This window comes from Somniosus microcephalus, chromosome 7 (assembly GCF_052327205.1).
Source record: "Somniosus microcephalus isolate GS21.2 chromosome 7, FLI_Smic_1.0, whole genome shotgun sequence".
Taxonomy (NCBI): Eukaryota; Metazoa; Chordata; class Chondrichthyes; order Squaliformes; family Somniosidae; genus Somniosus; species Somniosus microcephalus.
In genome coordinates, this window is record NC_140993.1 from 198805504 (window position 1) to 198824197 (window position 18694).

At 48.0% G+C, this 18694-nt stretch overlaps 1 protein-coding gene across 1 annotated transcript in view; it reads right to left on the bottom strand.

Annotated features, from left to right (window-relative positions):
- LOC147115063 (exostosin-1-like) overlaps nt 1-18694 on the bottom strand; it is a 284880-nt gene that overhangs the window by 212537 nt on the left and 53649 nt on the right. The gene's annotated exons all lie outside the window — the stretch shown is intronic.

Consider the following 18694-nt stretch of genomic DNA (forward strand, 5'->3'; position numbering starts at 1 on the left):
TGTCGCTAAGAGAGGGAGGAGGGGGTTTGGGAGAAATTGTGTTACACAGAGGATTGTTGAGTATGGTATGCTTTGTCAAAGGAAGCGGTTCAGGCAAAGACCATTGTATCTTTCAAGGGAAAATTGGATAAATATTTGAAGCAGACGAAAACAGAGGACTGAGTAGAGTGGGCCAGTGAAATTACTTTTTGTTTGCTTTAGCATAGAGCCGGCACAGATAGGATGGACTGAATGGCCTCCTTCTGTGCTGCACGACTCAATGGTTCATAGTAAAGTCAAACTAAAATAAACTGTCCCAATTCACTTGCTTACCAAGCAAGCCATCAAAAAATTTCAGTTGAACCGAGACAGGATCCTGCACAGACTAGAGCTAGCTAGCCACGAAAACTGTCAAACGTGCTATCTACAAGAACGTACACTAATGAGCACTAATGAATCACAATTTACACATACCGTGCAAAGCATTTCTGTTGTGTTGTGAAGCAAGAATTCATGTTGTGACTTTGCAGAAGATTGTAAGTGCCAAGTTCAGAAAGAATGAACTTTAAACAAAGTTAGCGGCTTGCCATTCTGCACAAGCACCAGTTCAGGGATGTCTCAAGTCTTCCAGACAGCAGATGGTACAGGGAAACAATTGCGACAATAAAACTGTATCACACGCTCAGAATCTCTCCGAACCCACCAAATTATGGACACACTACCCAATACATTTTAATATAACCCTGAATGGAAGGAAAGGCTCAGCTCCAACATGTGATGTGGTACTGAGTCACAGAAAGCAGGAAAGTTTCAGGTTGGATCTATGGAGTTAGATCATCGCAGCTAGAGCAGTGTGGGAGGGAGTGGTACAATCCTTCTCAATGTTCCCAGATTGGAAAGGAAGTAACAAATGGGAGAACTCTTCATTACTAAAGTGACTCCATCAGGAAAGGGCACCTGTGTGGATATTAGGTGAGGAGCATGGGGGTTGACTTTAATCCTCCCTCTTGAATGGTCAAATAGCACACCAATCCATCTTTTCACTCACACATGAAGAATGGCTGCTTGGGCAATGTATCAGGACTCCTTTCAGGAAGGGTGTGGTAAGGTGAGCAGCTTGGGTGATGAATTCCTAATGTGGAATAATGAGAATTACACACTTGACTTTTGAAAATATTTTAAAAATCATACTGCTCCTTTAAGTTTTCCAAGCCATCCATTTATACTCCCGATGCCCAGTGATAACTTTTAAGCAGTTATTCAACAAATTTGGAACAATAATGTTATAACTAAATTAGAGCAAAAACAGTTCATGTCTTTTTATTCTAACGCCACAGATTATCCCAAAACAAATTCAGGATTTAAAGGAAGTGCAACACTGACCAACAGTAAACATTCTCTTAAAACTATGTGGATTCATAAGCTGCTTAATGTTTCTGCTATCCAACTTCAACAATAGAGCAATGAGGTGCCAAGAAAATCGGTGGTGTCTTTTTTTTTTAAAGGGGGGGGGGGAAGAAAAGAGAGAGCGCACCATTTAATACAAATTCTGACCCCGCCAAATTCACTAATCATTAACTGATAAGTAAGCTCATTCTACATTGGGAGGCCTGATTACCCATTTCCATCTCCTTTCGTCTAGCACCATCATCCCTTTTGTCATTTAATCTCTCCTGCCTTCCACCCTATCTGTTCTTTCCTCCCCTACCACTTTTCCTGCCTCTGTACTTGGTTGAAGCCCGTTACATCTCTAACTTTTTCCAGTTCTAACGAAAGGTCATTGACCTGAAACTTTTCTCTTTCCACAGATGCTGCCTGACCCGCTGAGTATTTCCAACATTTTCTGTTTTTATTTTGGAAGGCCTGAAGTTTGAGTATGAGTCTATATTACAGTAGCTAATCTAAGGCAGGGCAGTGGCAGGACAGTACAATTGATCTGATCGCAGGACCTCGACAATCAACCGGGGTTTCCACTTCGAGATCAAGAGATTTCTTCTAGAAGTGTGTATATGAGGACACAATTTGGTTTGGCTGTGGTGTCCAATATGATGGAATAGCCTGCCACTCAGTGGCAAGACTCACATATAAATGACCACTTGGGCAACGTATCATAATTTGCACATTGCATGGATCTGTATCCAAACCAGGAGTTAATGCATTCAAGAAAGATGGGGAGAAAATTAGCGGGAGGCGGGAAATGGGACTACTCTACAAAGGATACCTTATCAAGACTGCTCCATTTGCCTTTTGAACCAGAACAAGTTTTATTTTTTTTAAACTCCATGCACACTTAATATTTTAATTTTTCTACATACTTAGTGCATGTGAACACACCCCTCACTTATGTACATAAATTTGAAAAGGTTTGAACACTCAAATTAACAACAGCCACCAATTGAACCTCATGATAGCACCCATACCAGAGCACCATAATTTGCACCAGAAGCAAATATGAGTGCATTAGTAGTCAGACTCATTCAACAAACAGCACCAGCGAAGCAGAACTTGCTGAAACATTTTGATTTAACAAAATCGTCAGTCCATAGGGTACAGCTTAGCATTCGTGATCCTGTTATTGCCTCCACAATATATCACGCAAGTTTACAAATAAAAGTCAATAGTCTGCAGTATGTTACAAGGCAGTAATTTAATTTTTCTTCAACCATCATTGGTTCATGAGAAAGTAGCCCCAAATGAGTTGTTCTCATGAACATGGAAATACATTCCATATCCTGATATTTAATACTGTATTTGTTGCTGAATAGAAGAGGTCAGTGGTGAGCATCTCAATTTGCTTTCAACAAGCTACTTGATCTCAAACCACAGAAACAATGTTATCTATATTCAGGTGAAGCATTATTCCCTAGTATTCAAATCAACCCCTTACCCATACAAAAAGTAGATACTGTAGTTTGACATATGATACTCAGTGATGTCACTGGGCTTAATTATACTAATGGTATCAATATGCCAGAGAGGAGAATAAGCTTGTTGTATGACACTCTTAATTCAGCATCAAGAATTAATTCACCCAGTATATTGTGACATACAGGTGTGATGTACGCAGGGGCACACATAATATATGCAAATACTTTTTAAAAATATATAAAAATAAATATATTTATTTTACATTATATATATATTACTAGCTGGAGTGCCCGGCGGTGCCGAGGGTTTTTTGAGGGCATGTTGTTGTTGGGAGAGAGAAGAGAGAGACTGGGGGGGGAGGAGAAGAGAGAGACTGGGGGGGGGGGGGGGGGAGGAGAAGAGAGAGACTGGTGGGGGAGGAGAAGAGACTGGGGGGGGGGGGGGAGGAGAAGAGAGAGACTGGGGGGGAGGAGAAGAGAGAGACTGGGGGGGAGGAGAAGAGAGAGACTGGGGGGGGAGGAGAGAGAGACTGGGGGGGGAGGAGAGAGAGACTGGGGGGGGAGAAGAGAGAGACTGGGGGGAGAAGAGAGAGACTGGGGGGAGAAGAGAGAGACTGGGGGGAGAAGAGAGAGACTGGGGGGAGAAGAGAGAGACTGGGGGGAGAAGAGAGAGACTGGGGGGAGAAGAGAGAGACTGGGGGGAGAAGAGAGAGACTGGGGGGAGAAGAGAGAGACTGGGGGGAGAAGAGAGAGACTGGGGGGAGAAGAGAGAGACTGGGGGGAGAAGAGAGAGACTGGGGGAGAAGAGAGAGACTGGGGGGAGAAGAGAGAGACTGGGGGGAGAAGAGAGAGACTGGGGGGAGAAGAGAGAGACTGGGGGGAGAAGAGAGAGACTGGGGGGAGAAGAGAGAGACTGGGGGGAGAAGAGAGAGACTGGGGGGAGAAGAGAGAGACTGGGGGGAGAAGAGAGAGACTGGGGGGGGGGGGAGAGAGAGAGACTGGGGGGGGGGGAGAAGAGAGAGACTGGGGGGGGGGGAGAAGAGAGAGACTGGGGGGGGGGGGGAGAAGAGAGAGACTGGGGGGGGGAGAAGAGAGAGACTGGGGGGGGGGGGGGAAGAAGAGAGAGACTGGGGGGGGGATGAAGAGAGAGACTGGGGGGGGGAGAAGAGAGAGACTGGGGGGGGGAGGAAAGAGAGAGTGCGCGTCGGGGGGTGGGGGGGGGGGGGGGGAAAGGTGGCCCGATGGACCCCTGCGAAGGAAGAAGGTAAGCTCTCCCACCCCCCTCACTCTTTCCCTCCCTGTCCCACCCCTTCACTCTTTCCCTCCCTCACCCCTCTCTCTCCCTCCCCCGTCTCTCCCTGCTTTACTCTTCCCTCCCCCCTCTCCTCTTGCTCCCCTCCCCCCACCCTCTCTCCCCTCCCCTCTCACCCTCCTCCCTCTCACCCTCCTCCTCCTCCCTCTCACCCTCCTCCCTACCCTCCCTCTCACCACCTCCCTACCCCCTCCTCCTCCCTCTCACCACCTCCCTACCCCCTTCCTCCCCCCCCCCTCTCTCTCCCCACTCTCCCTCTCCCCTGCCCGAGCCCTCATCTCCCGCTCCAATCCCTCTTTCCGCCCCGGGGCCCGGGCCTCGGCACCTGGATGAACGCGTTCCCTCGGCCGTCACCCTGATGCCGTTGGCCGAGGCGAACACCCCGCAAAGACATGGCCGCAGCCGCTGTTCGGCCCGCAGGCCACAAAGCACCCGAGCGCAGCGCCGGCGATGGCTCCACGGAGCTCCGTGCCCCCCCACGCACTGGCATGGCCCCGCCCTCCCGAGTTGGCTTGAAGAGCGCCGATTGTGGCTGTGAGAGACGGCCGGCGGGCCCGGTTGCCGGGGTAACCCTTCCCGCTCTCCAAGCCCCGCCCGAGATCAGCACTCCAGAGAGCCCCCGCCCCGCCCGAGCCGAGCGGGGAACAGTGAGACGCCGCGTCTCAGCTGCTCCTGCTGCGCGCGCACCCTTTACTAAGGTAGCGGCGCTCGGCTGAGGCCCGCCCCTCCAGCCTTCACAAAGATGGCGACGATCGGGGGCCGCTTGTTGACTGGGGCCGGGAGGTGCCTAGCTCGGGCGTGGGTGCGGAGGAGAGGCCGAGGCCTACCTGGAAAAACGGGGAAAGGTAGGGGGCGGAGGGAGGGAGGGAGGGCGGGCCCCCCCCCCCACCCCCGAGGTGAAGACCGCCGATTGCGGCTGTGCGAGACGGCCGGCGGACCCGGTTGCCAGGGTAACGCTGGACGCTCAGCAAGCCCCGCCCCCCGGCCGAGCCAGAGAGAGACGCCGCGTCTCAGCTCCTGCTGCGTGCGCACCCTAGCGGCGCTGGGCTGAGGCTCGGCCCTCCAGCCTTCGAGTGGGGCCGGGAGGTGCCTAGCTCGGGCGTGGATGCGGAGGAGACGCCGAGGCTTCTAGGCCTACCTGGAAAAACGGGGAAAGGTAGGAAAATTAATGAGATTAGATAAGTTAATTACTTTCTAAATCATTTTTTTTTAAAACAATATGTGTTTTAAAAGCAACGTCTTTTTTTAAGACGCAGAAAGCGGGAAAAAGAAAGGAAAAGTTTGGAATCAAGATGGCGGCGACTCACCTCGGTTCAGAAGGATAAGGCCCGGCCACACACGCACCGATTGGCCCGGCGGCACACGCCAGCAACCCGGCGTACGATTGGTCGAGCTCGAGGTCACTCTGTCGCTAATGAGCGGATAATGAGATGCTAATGAGCGGAATGTTAAGGTTTTTGGGATACCGCGGGCGCGATTTTAGCCCGGCCGAAACGTAAATACGCTTAAAACCGTCTCGGAAGCGTAAGCTTTCTTTGGAGGTAACGCGCGCGTAGTTAGGCCCTGTAACTTTCGAGCGCATACCCGACAGACGCACACGCGATGACAGACAGACAGAATGACAGACAGAAGTACCGATAGATATGTATATATATATTATTTTTATATATTATATATATATATATATTTGCCAGGGCTGTTTTGGGCCGGGCGGTTTAAATCGAGTCCCAGGCTTTGGGTACCCTCTGTGAATCTGCTGCCGGGCAACATTTTAAATCGTTTCCCAGGCTTTAGGGCCCTGTCTCATGTCCCTTTGTGAATCTGCTGCCGGGCAAGATTTCTACCTTTTAATACCTTGAAAGATGAAAGTGAAAGTACTTTTAAAAATAACATAAGATTTACCAAAAACCTTTTATAAGAGATACTAACTTTCAAAGTAGTTTGAGCTGGAAGCCGACGTCATGGCACTGAAACAATGGCTGCCAGATTCCCGAGATGAAAACGATTAGTCCTGCCCACACACACACACACACACAGATTGGCCAACCATCAGGGGACCGTACTGTAGGATTGGTCAATCGTGACGGCACAGGATTGGTCGAACCTTGACGTCAGTCAATCAATGCTAGCAGATAATGAGTTTAATTTTGAAGGTTTTTCGCATAAGGCGCGAACAATTTTCGTCCGACCGCAAAGTAAATACGCTTACGACCGTCCCGGAACCGTAAGCTTTCTTCGGAGGTAACGCACGCGTAGGTACGCGGTATAACTTTCGAGTGCATAGCCGGGCAGACAGAAGGGCAGACAGAAGGGCAGACAGAAGGGCAGACAGAAGGGCAGACAGATCGACTCCTATATATATATATATATATATATATATAGATAGATAAAATATGTCTGCATGCACGGACAATTTTTTCTATTACAAATTCCCATGTAGAGTCTCCTGTGATATTCTCTGACTGTACTGTAAGAAGTATGTTGTATTATATGGACTGGAACACTGCAACATGCAAAACAATAGATGTGTGTCACTTTAAGCTGCAGAATCTAACTGATGCTAAACTGGGTGAATTCATGTGCAAGTCAATAAAATGGTTGCGGAAATTGTAGCTCAATATTTTCTGTTGCTGGAGAGTTTGTCGGTACATTCCAAATGACTGCTTTTGTTTCTTTGTACTCTTTCTCCACTCTCCCCCACCGCCCCACGTCAATACCTTGGGCAAGAAATGTGTGTACACATTTTTATGAAATATTCTTACAATTTTTTGAACTGCACAGTACAATATCATGTTACCACATTTAAACTCAACCTAGCAAAGAAAGTTAAAGAAATGGTTGCATACACAACAATTTATAATCTTTGTAGCAAGCTGTTCCCCAAGGTTTGGTTATCTCTTATGGGGAACTGTCTTTATATAACTGAAGATTTACATGTTTGTACACTATACTTTGTTCATCACTCAAAACATCCTTCACCTCACCAATAAAATTCTGGATGTCTTAAATCTTTCTGAAAATGCTGTTTTAAATTCACTCTCAAGTTCATGAAATGGTGATGCTATTCTCACACCCGCGTACACTGCTACAACTCAGAAATGTGGCCTGGAAGTCCCAGTGGAGCATCATCAATTTTACACCACTTCCTAATGCGTCACTGCCAAGCATCACCCAAGATAGCAGCTAGGCAGTGGAGTTCAGCTCCACTGACTCAGGCACAGCAAAAGACAAACTGGATGTCATGACAAAAGTGCAACACTGATGCTGCCATTTACCTTTCACCACAAGTTTGACTCCTTGGGTTAACAAACCAAGCAGCAGTGAGTGTGAATAATGTGTGCACGCAAAGTGTTACCCAAGGAGCCTACATATAAGTAGCAGAGTTTCCTTTGAATCACCTGCAATGGCTTCTGTTCCCATTCCTGTTCTGTTACCTCTGGAGTTCCCCAAGGATCTATCCTTGGGCCTCCTATTTCTCATCTACTTGCTGCCCATCAGCGACATCATCCGTAGACATGTCAGGTTCCACATGTACGCTGATGACATCCACCTCTACTTCACCGCCACCTCTCTTGACCCGTTTCTGCTTTATCACCAGTACTGGATCAGTAGAAATTTCCTCCAGCTAAATATTGGGAAGACCGAAGCCATTGTCTTCGGTCCCCGCCTCAAACTCCGTTCCCTAGCCATCGACTCCATCCCTTTCCCTGGAAACTGTCCGAGGCAGAGCCAGACTGTTCGCAACCTTAAGTGTCGTACTTGATGACCTTCCGACCACATAGCCGCTCCATCACCAAGACTGCCTACCCTCACCTCTAACAACGCCCTACTCCACCCCTGCCTCCGCTCACCTGCTGCTGAAACCCTCATCCATGCCTTTGTTACCTCTAGACTTGACTATTCCATGGCCAGCCTCCCATCTTTCACCCTACATAAACTTGAGCTCATCCAAAGCTCTGCTGCCCGTATCCTAACTCGCACAAAGTCCCATTCATCCATCACCTTTGTGCTCACTGACCTACATTGGCTCCCGGTCCAGCAATGCTTCAATTTTAAAATTCTTATTCTTGTTTCCAAATCCCTCCATGACCTCGGCCCTCCCTATCTTTGTTGCCTCTTCCAGCTCTACAAGCCTTAAAGATCTCTGCACTCTTCCTATCCTGGCTTCTTGCACATCCCCGATTTTAATCGCTCTACCATTGGTTGCCGTGCCTTCAGTTGCCTAGACCCAAAGTTCTGGATTTCCCTCCCTAAACCTCTCTACCCTTCTTTAAGACGCTCCTTAAAACCTACATCTTTGTCCAAGCTTTTGGTCACCTGTCCCACTATGTCCTTATGTGGCTCGGTGTCAAATCTTTGTCCGATAATCTCTCCTGTGAAGCGCCTTGGGACGCTTTACCACGTTAAAGGCGCTATATAAATGCAAGTTGTTGCTGAATTAAGCAGGAACACCCAATGTGCATGGCACAATTAAGGCATGTTGAATAGTATCATCCTCAGTGAGCAGGGATGACAAAGACAATAACATGGATTTATATAGTGTCTCTGATGTTAAACAATCACAAGGAGCTTAACAGAAGAGGAAAAGGAGCAAATGTCTTTGTGGGACAGTTCGGAGAGGTGACCAAAAGCCAGATTGAAGAGATGAGTCGTAAGATGGTTTAAAAGATGGATGCAAGTAGACAAAGGGATTTACAGAGGGAGTGCCAGAGTATAGTCAATGAGGCTGAAGGCTCGGTCACCAATAATGCAGCAAAAGGAGGTGGGATAGACAGGAGGCCAGAGTCATAGGACTGGGGAGGGCGAGAGGGAGTGGGGGCGAGAATGCATGGTTGGATGATGTCATGGAGAGATCTGTAGATGAGAATTTTATACCTGATTTGTTGAGGAACATGGAGCTATATAGTTCAGCAAGGATAGAAGTGATGGGGCTTAGTAAGCAAGATATATATATTTTTTTAAATTACAGCTCAGAAGTGCCTTGGGGCATTCTTCTACATTAAAAGGCGCTATACAAATGCAAGTTGTTGTTTGTTGGATAGAACTTTGGTGGCAGTAATTCAAATGATTTGGGATTTATGGAGAATGAAGGGCAGGAGGCTGGCAGGAAAGGTATTGGAAAATTTTAATTTAAAGGTGATAAAAGCATGGCTAAGGGTTCCGGTAGCAAAACAAGCTTACGGGTATAACAAAAGCCACACATTTGATCTGAAATATGTAGAAAGCCAAACAGTAATACAATGACCTGGCTTATGCTGTAGTTACGTATTCCTTCAAGATACAGGCCAAATTTTTATTTTAAATCATTTCAATTTAGCTTAATTTTACTTATGCAGAAAGAAAAGCGCAATGCAAGAAGCTTGAAAAAGAATCTACAGGAAACTGTGTGTTATCCGGAGGCTAAATGTCCGGCAAGCTCGAGCCACCGGCAAAAATCAGGAGCCGTTTTGTTAGGTTTTTTTCCTTCTCGTGGCTTTTTTTTTCCCCCAACAGTCAGGCTCTGCAAAGTCTCTGTAGCTTAGCAACAGCTTCAGAGAGACGCTTCCAAGGTACGGGCCGACTGTTTAGAAGCTGTTGCTAAGCAACAGTGTTTGTTGTCAGATACGGAGATGAAAAGCTCCGTATGCTTCAACATTAACGCTGGTTTGTCCGGCAGCCGGATAGCACAAAGTTTCCTGTATTGTATAAATCAAGATTAAAAACTCACAGATGCAAAGGAAAAAAACACCCCCTCCCTCACATGTGGTGTTGGGGCAGAAGGAGGAAAGGAAAAAGAAACAAATCACTGAAATTAAAAGAAGCTGAAATGCAGTAGGGTTCCTGGTTCAACCTTTGATGCTTTGTGTCTCCAATGTCATGTATATTTACCTAGAGTGTCCACAAGTCAGTCTTGTTTGGGTGAGCATTACAGAGGAGCTCACTGAAAACACTGATTGAGCCTAGGCAGCTTAAGTAAATACTATACACTGACAAGAGAACTCGGACGGCCAGTATTCTTTTTTAAACATCTGGAAGGGATACTGGTTCATTCCAGCTCCATGCTTAGAAGTTTTTTTTTATGGTCTAGAAGCACGAGGCAGAGGTAACTGATTTATGGAGTTTCTAAAACTTACAATCTCCTAAATGGGCAGTGATTGAAATTTAGCTTAGTGTACCTAATTGCATTTGAAAGTCAAACTAAAAAGTTGATTTGACACAGCATAAGCAAATTTGCTTTAAAACATTTTACAAAAGGTAACCAAACACAGCCTTTTCATTTGTTTTGGGAAGTGTATCAATGATCGGTGCTACAAGGAAGACTTTGATTCTTCACTACAAAACACCTTGTACCCGGTCAGCTTGCATTAAAAAAAATTGCAATGACTTAGAATCTTTAGAAAAATATTAATGTTTCAGACAATCCTTTCACTGGCCAGTTGTGACACAAAAGCTATTAGCAAGGCACTAAATTCTAGTTGCTGCATAGTTCACTTTCCAAGTCTAAATTTCTTGTTTGCTAATTGTTTTAAGTTTTGGATAAAATTTACATTAAGTTACATCTTATTTAGCTCAGTGCTAGGAAATTTTGCTGTTACACTATTCAAATTTGCTAAATTTAAACGTTTTGTACTGCATCATTTTTCACTAATGTAAAAAGAAAATCCATCTTTAAATTACAGTAAATGAAAGCCAACCAGTAGATAAGGCCATGAAACAGAAATACGAGTCAACACCATCTCTCCAATTGTTCAGACCTAAATAGGATTTATACTTGTGAAAGGATTAACAGTTAATGTACTGCCAGAAGAAAATAGACTTTAAAATGCACAAGATGATAGGAATCTCAATGGGAAACTAATACAAGACGAGACATACTGCTAACCTTAGAAGGTGCAAATCTTCCTATGTATAATTCTGTACTTAGTGAACCTTCTATCAGTAACGTGACAGCTTCTCTGTCAACTGTAAAAAAAAATTATTTGACACACCACTGAATTAGCTTCGATACCAGTGGCACAAGATCAAACAAAAAAACCATCGACAGTAATAGTCCTACCAACCTTCACCACGTCTACGAACTAAACACAGACTTAATGCTACTAATAACTCTTGGATTCTAACCAGTATCTGACTGTGTGAGGAAGTCAACAAATAAAACATCACACCACCTAGACACCAGAATTGTGACGCCTTACACACTAAGAGGGAGAGAACAGCTAATTTCATCAGACACCCAAAACAGCACGTCCAACGCTTACAGTGGTATCACAGACCACTGTACTTCGATAACTTGGTAAGCTACAGAGATGTATCTGTGACCCATTCTGTGAATGTGTGAAGCAGATGGGATTACTTTTTTTTATTAAATGACAATCAAAAGTGAAAATCGAATGCATCTGAACGTAATTTAGTTCTGTAAGAATGACAGCCCTAGTCTGCCCCAGTAGGGAAATGTTCTCACTTTTTCCACAACTTTCTCCCATACTCTCCTTAAAGTAATGACTCTTGCTGACTCTACAAAATATGCTAGCAGCCCTGTGATAACTCATTAAGTAGCCAGTCCAGACGGAGAGTATCGACAGGCTATTTCCTCATGGTGGGGAACAATTGGGCATCATAGCAGGACTCGAGCTTACCACCCCAATATCCATATGTGCCTAATTTCCATGAAGAGCCACTGGACAATGATCAGGAATGGGATCACTGGGCAATTGTTCCGCCTACCCAAGGCCAAGGTGGCAAGACCATTTAAGCACCACTATACTAGCTGAGCTCAGCTAACTCAGCACAGATCAGGAATTGAACCTGGGACCTTCCTGGTCTGAAAAGGCAAGTGTGACATCTGGCAGAGCATTTAACCACTGAGTCAACATGGGCACTAGTTACAGGATTGCATCCTGGAGCGAGCGCCACCATAAACAAACATTCATTCCCGCCACCACTGGCGCACCGTGGCTGCAGCATGTACCAACTCGCCAAGGCTTCTTCGACAGCACCTCCCAAACCCATGACCTCAACTACCTAGAAGGACAAGGGCAGCAGGCGCATGGGAACACAACTACTTCGAAGTCGCACACCATCCTGATTTGGACATATATCGTTGTTCTTTCATTGTCGCTGGGTCAGAATCCTGGAACTCCCTACCTAACAGCACTGTGGGAGTACCTTCTCCATGTGGTAAACCACTGTTTGTATTCCACTGTGTACATGCCTGGACATGCCTCGGCTGACTCCTCCCACAAGTCCTAGTATAAAGGTGACTGCTCCCCAGCCCTTTGTATTTCTGGACCGGTCGACCACTCGAGGCAGACCTTCATTCTTTTGTTAATAAAAGCCTTTAGTTACTCTCTTAACTCTCAGTCTTTTATGAGTAATTGATAGCGCATCAATTTTATTAACAAAATTTTTATAATGGAGAAGATCCTCACACCAGCATGCCTGGACTTAGATCATCGGGAGGCGGACTCATCCACCAAGTTTACTCACTGGCTTAAGTGTTTCGAAAAATTCCTGACCGCCTCCGCAGCAATCAAATCGGACGAGGACAAACTGGATGTCCTGACCTCCAAAGTGAACCACCGAGTGTACTCGGTCATCCAAGACGCGACCTTGTACGCGGACGCTATCAAGCTCCTCAAGGACCAGTACACGCGCCCAGTGAACGAAGTGTACGCCAGGCACCTTCTGGGGAGTCGTAAACAACAACCTGGGGAATCGACCGTGGAATACCTTCAGGCACTGTCTGTGCTTGGCCGGGCCTGTGGTTGTAAGGATGTAAAGGCCGCCGTGTACACAGAGGAACTTATCCGGGACGCTTTTGTAGCGGGCCACAGATCCAATTACACCCGACAGCGACTGTTGGAGCAGAGTGACCTTGACCTCAACAAGGCCTCTGAACTCGCACTATCATTGGATGCAGCCTACCGGGGCATGGATGCCTACTCCTCTGCACCGTGGACACCGCGGGGAATGACAGCCTGGGACACGGTAGGACCGCCTCATAGCGCCGTGCCACCCCAGCCACACCCCAACTACCGCAGCAGTGTCCCAAGGCCAGACAGCAGTGCCCCAAGGCCAGAAATGCTACTTCTGTGGCCAGGCAAAACACCCCAGAGCGCGCTGCCTGGCGAAAAACACGATCTGCTCGGGCTGCGGGAAGAAGGGACACTACGCTAGCGTCTGCAGGGCCAAAGCCACCCCGAACCCCAGCAGCGCCGCGTGTGGGCCATGCGGGCCGCCATCTTGGGCATCCCCGGCCATGTGCGAACCACCGGTACAGCAGCCATTTTGGACGCCTCCAGCCACATGGGGATCATGGACGCCGCCATCTTGGACGACAGCCGGAACGCAGCAGGCCCCCAACACCGCCTCATCTGATACCCGCAGCGACACACCGACCCCTACGCTGGCATCCGTTACACTGGACCAAGCGAGACCGCACCAGCTGGCCAGTTCCACAATTGACATTAAGGTAAATGGTCACGATACAATCTGCCTTTTTGACTCTGGGAGCACGGAGAGCTTCATCCACCCCGACACGGTGCGGCGTTGCTCTCTCCCAGTCCTGCCTGCGCACCAGCGGATTTCTATGGCCTCCGAGTCCCAGTCGGCGGACATCGGCGGCTACTGCGTGGTGACACTCGTAGTAGACGGGACTGTGTACGATCATTTTAAACTTCTGGTCCTGCCCGACCTCTGCGCTGCCGTCCTGCTGGGGTTAGATTTTCAGTGCCACCTTAAAAGTGTTACGATGGCGTACGGTGGACCCCTACCCCCACTCACAGTCCGCAGCCAGCAGCTTCCAAATTGCCCGCCGCGCACCAGGTGCAACCTCTCCACACTCAGTCACCACCCCCCCCCACTGTTTGCTAACCTCACCCCCGACTGTAAGCCCATCGCCACAAAGAGCAGGCGATACAGTGCCGGGGACAGGGTTTTCATTAAAACCGAAGTGGAGCGGCTCCTGAAGGAAGGGATTATTGAGGGCAGCACCAGCCCCTGGCGAGCCCAGGTTGTGGTCGTTAAGACCGGCGAGAAGCAGCGCCTGGTCATCGACTACAGCCAGACAATAAATCGCTACACCCTGCTGGACGCCTACCCACTCCCCCGCATAGCTGATATGGTCAACCAGATCGCACAGTACCGCGTCTTCTCGACCATTGACCTGAAATCAGCGTACCACCAGCTCCCTATCCGCCCTGAGGACCGCCAGTATACTGCCTTTGAGGCAAACGGCCGCCTCTATCACTTCCTTAGGGTTCCCTTTGGTGTCACCAACGGGGTTCTCCGTCTTCCAAAGGGAGATGGACCGGATGGTAGATCAAAATGCGTTGCAGGCCACTTTCCCATATCTGGACAATGTGACCATCTGCGGCCGTGACTTGCAGGACCATGACGCAAACCTCGAAAAATTCCTCCGCACCGCCCAACTCCTGAACCTGACATATAACAAGGAGAAGTGCATATTCCGCACAAACCGCCTCGCCATCCTTGGCTGTGTTGTGGAACACGGAGTCATCGGCCCCGACCCCGACCGGATGCGTCCCCTTATGGAACTCCCACTGCCCCACTGCCTCAAGGCCCTGAAGAGGTGCCTAGGGTTTTTCTCCTATTACGCCCAGTGGGTCCCCTACTATGCGGACAAGGCCCGTCCGCTGATCAAGTCCACCTCTTTTCCCTTGACGGCAGAGGCCCGCTTAGCCTTCCACCGTATCAAGGAGGACATTGCCAAAGCCACCATGCACGCAGTGGACGAATCCATCCCCTTCCAGGTGGAAAGCGACACGTCCGACTTTGCCCTGGCCGCTACCCTCAATCAGGCGGGGAGACCCGTGGCCTTCTTTTCACGAACCCTCCAAGGCCCGGAGACCAGACACTCCGCTGTTGAGAAGGAGGCCCAGGCAATTGTGGAGGCTGTGCGTCATTGGAGGCACTACCTGGCCGGAAAACGATTTACCCTGCTCACTGACCAGCGTTCAGTTGCTTTCATGTTTAACAACAAGCAGAGGGGCAAAATCAAAAATGACAAGATCTTGAGGTGGAGAATCGAACTTTCCACCTACAATTACGAGATCTTGTACCAGCCCGGGAAGCTCAATGAACCCCCGGATGCGCTATCGCGTGGCACCTGCGCCAGCGCGCAGATCGATAGACTGCGGGCCCTCCACAATGACCTCTGCCACCCGGGGGTCACCAGGTTCTTCCACTTCATCAAGGCCCGCAACCTGCCTTACTCTATTGAGGAGGTCAGGACCATGACCAGGAACTGCCAAGTCTGCGCTGAGTGCAAACCGCACTTTTATAGACCAGACAGGGCCCACCTGATAAAAGCCACTCGCCCCTTCGAGCGCCTGAGCGTTGATTTTAAAGGGCCTCTCCCCTCCTCCGACTGCAATGTGTACTTCCTCAATATTATTGATGAGTACTCCAGTTTCCCGTTCGCCATCCCCTGCCCGGACATGACCAGTGCCACAGTCATTAAATGTCTGAACGACCTCTTCACCCTGTTCGGTTTCCCCAGCTATATCCATAGCGACGGGGCTCATCGTTTATGAGCGACGAACTCCGTCAGTACCTGCTAACTAGGGGTATTGCCACAAGCAGGACCACCAGTTACAACCCCCGGGGGAACGGACAGGTGGAAAGAGAAAATGCGACAGTTTGGAAGGCCGCCCTGCTAGCCTTAAAGTCTAGGGGCCTTCCAACCTCCCGCTGGCAGGATGTGCTCCCCGATGCGCTCCACTCTATTCGGTCACTGCTCTGCACTGCCACTAACGCCACCCCTCATGAGAAAATGTTTGTCTTCCCAAGGAAGTCCACATCGGGGACATCGCTACCGCCATGGCTGACATCCCCAGGGCCGGTCCTACTGAGAAGACACGTGAGGACCCATAAAACGGACCCCCTGGTCGAGAGGGTCGACCTCCTCCACGCCAACCCCCAGTATGCTTACATTGCATACCCGGACGGGCGGGAGGACACAGTCTCCATAAGAGACCTTGCACCCTCGGGGGGCCGCAGTAACCCACTACTCACTACCACCCCCCCACCCACCCCCCCCCGACGATCCGATATCCAGCCCCAGCAGACGGCAGGCCTGGGCCCCGCTCGACACCTACGAGGACGACACGCCTGTGCCACAGCCTACGCAGGACTCGACGCCGGAAGCTCCACTACCCCTGCCGTCGCCATGCCGATCACAGCGGCAGACAAGACCTCCGGAGAGACTCCAATACACTAACTTTTAATACACTTCACCCCGCCGGACTCAATTTTAAACAAGGGGTGAATGTGGTAAACCACTGTTTGTATTCCACTGTGTACATGCCTGGACATGCCTCGGCTGACTCCTCCCACAAGTCCTAGTATAAAGGTGACTGCTCCCCAGCCCTTTGTATTTCTGGACCGGTCGACCACTCGAGGCAGACCTTCATTCTTTTGTTAATAAAAGCCTTTAGTTACTCTCTTAACTCTCAGTCTTTTATGAGTAATTGATAGCGCATCACTCCACACGGACTGCAGCAGTTCAAGGGGCTCACCACCACTTTCTCAAGGGTAACTAGGGATGGGCAATAAATGCTGGCCCCTTGCCAGTGACGCCCACATCCCGTGAATACATTTTTTAAAAGATACCAAGCAAACTGTTGCTATGCAAATTCACAATGTAATTTTTCCTTGAAGTTTTGCAAGCTTTGCTCCTCTCTCCAACTGCCAACAGTACAAGCAGGACTTGAAACAAAAAGCACTATTACAACCAGGCAAATAATGTAAATATACTTTTAGCAAGAATCATAGAATTTCACAAAACAGGAGGCGGCCATTGGGCCCCACTTAGTCCCATTCCCCTGCCCATTTCCCATAACCTTTTTTATTTCTTTTCCAATATTTATCCACCTTTTAAAAATTGTTATGGGTTCTGCTTCCACCAGTCTCTGGTAGGATGCTTCATGTTCTAGCAACCTTTTTGTGCAAAAAAACAAAAAGACTTGCATTTATATAGCGCCTTTCATGACCACCAAACGTCTCAAAGCGCTTTACAGCCAATGAAGTACTTTTGGAGTGTAGTCACTGTTGTAATGTGGGAAATCCCATACCCCTCTGTTGATTCCTTTGGTGATGATCTTAAATTTAGTAGCTATATAGATAGAAGCTGTACCTGAAGTAAACATCCAAAAATAATTTTTCTCCTCAAAACAGATTCAATTCACATTTGCATCTATTATACAACTAAGTTTATAGGTTCCCCCCGTGCGCACCGCCCCCCCCCCCCCCACCCCCAATACCATCTCGCAAAAAAATGTATAGTTTCATGGGAATGTTGGGGAAAATCATTCTCAAATGGGAATAGTCTCACCTACAAATCATTGTATGATCATCCAAAACTGCTGCTTTACAACTTCCCCCATGCTCTCCATCCTTCTGGCTCCAAATTCTTGTACACCCTCTCCCCTTCGCCCTACTATTAGCGACCATTCCCTCAGCTGCCCAGGCCCCACACTCTGGAATTTCCTACCTAAACCACACCACCTCTCTCTCCTCCTTTAAGACACCTCTCTGACCAAGCTTTTTGTTACCCCTCCTAATCTCTCATTCTTTGGCTCAGAGTCCAATTTCCTTACACTTGCAAAGCACCGTGGGATTTTTTTTCCTACATTAAAGATGCTATTTAAATACAAGCTGTTGTTGTCCGATTACTTTCTTTCCCCTGCTTATGTTCTCCATTCCTCTCCTGATCTAGACAACTCCTTGCTGGCATATGCTTCAACGGTTACCAATTTACCTCTGGTACATCAATAAGCTGCCATTATTCGAGTGTGAGCCACTGAGTGTTGGCAAGCTATTCAATTGCATGGGGCCATTAAAGTCCTAGTCAGACGCTAAACCGTGTCCTTCCAGGACAGCCATACGTGTGCACCACCAGCAGACATTGCTGGATAGTGCCCAGGAGCACAAAATGGCCAACTGCAATGCCTCATTGCTGCAACAGACTAAATAATCTAATTTAATAGATGGCAGCAACAAACTGGGGTCTTCCTAATCTGTATGCATTTGCTACTTATTGGATAAACCCACTGAACCACCAGGGGAAGCATAATTCCTTTTAATTAGTCCAGTTAAAGGTTGAAATGATGCATTAAGAGATCTCGCCTCAGGGAGATGCACCTTTCTCCTCAGATGGCCAGAGTGAAGCTATTAAACTCACACCTTGATGTCTTCACATATTAGTGAAGGCTGCTTTTGAAATTGAGTCTCCCATAGGATGACCCAATGCTTCAGTGTTGTATCTGCGATGCTGCCTATCCATTTAAGCCAAATACATAATTCCAGAGGTGCAAATGTGGATTCTGATCACAGAATGGTTGCATTTTGAGTAAACACGAGAAAATAAAACTATTTGTACAACTTTTCATTTGTTGGAAACGGACAATTCTTTATAAACATTTGAGTTACATAAACTCAACAAACATACAACTTTCACTTTTTGAGTAGGGAAATGTACAAAATTTCACTTGGTCAATTCCAAAAAAGGGCTTCTTCTGAATTGAACGCCACGTCA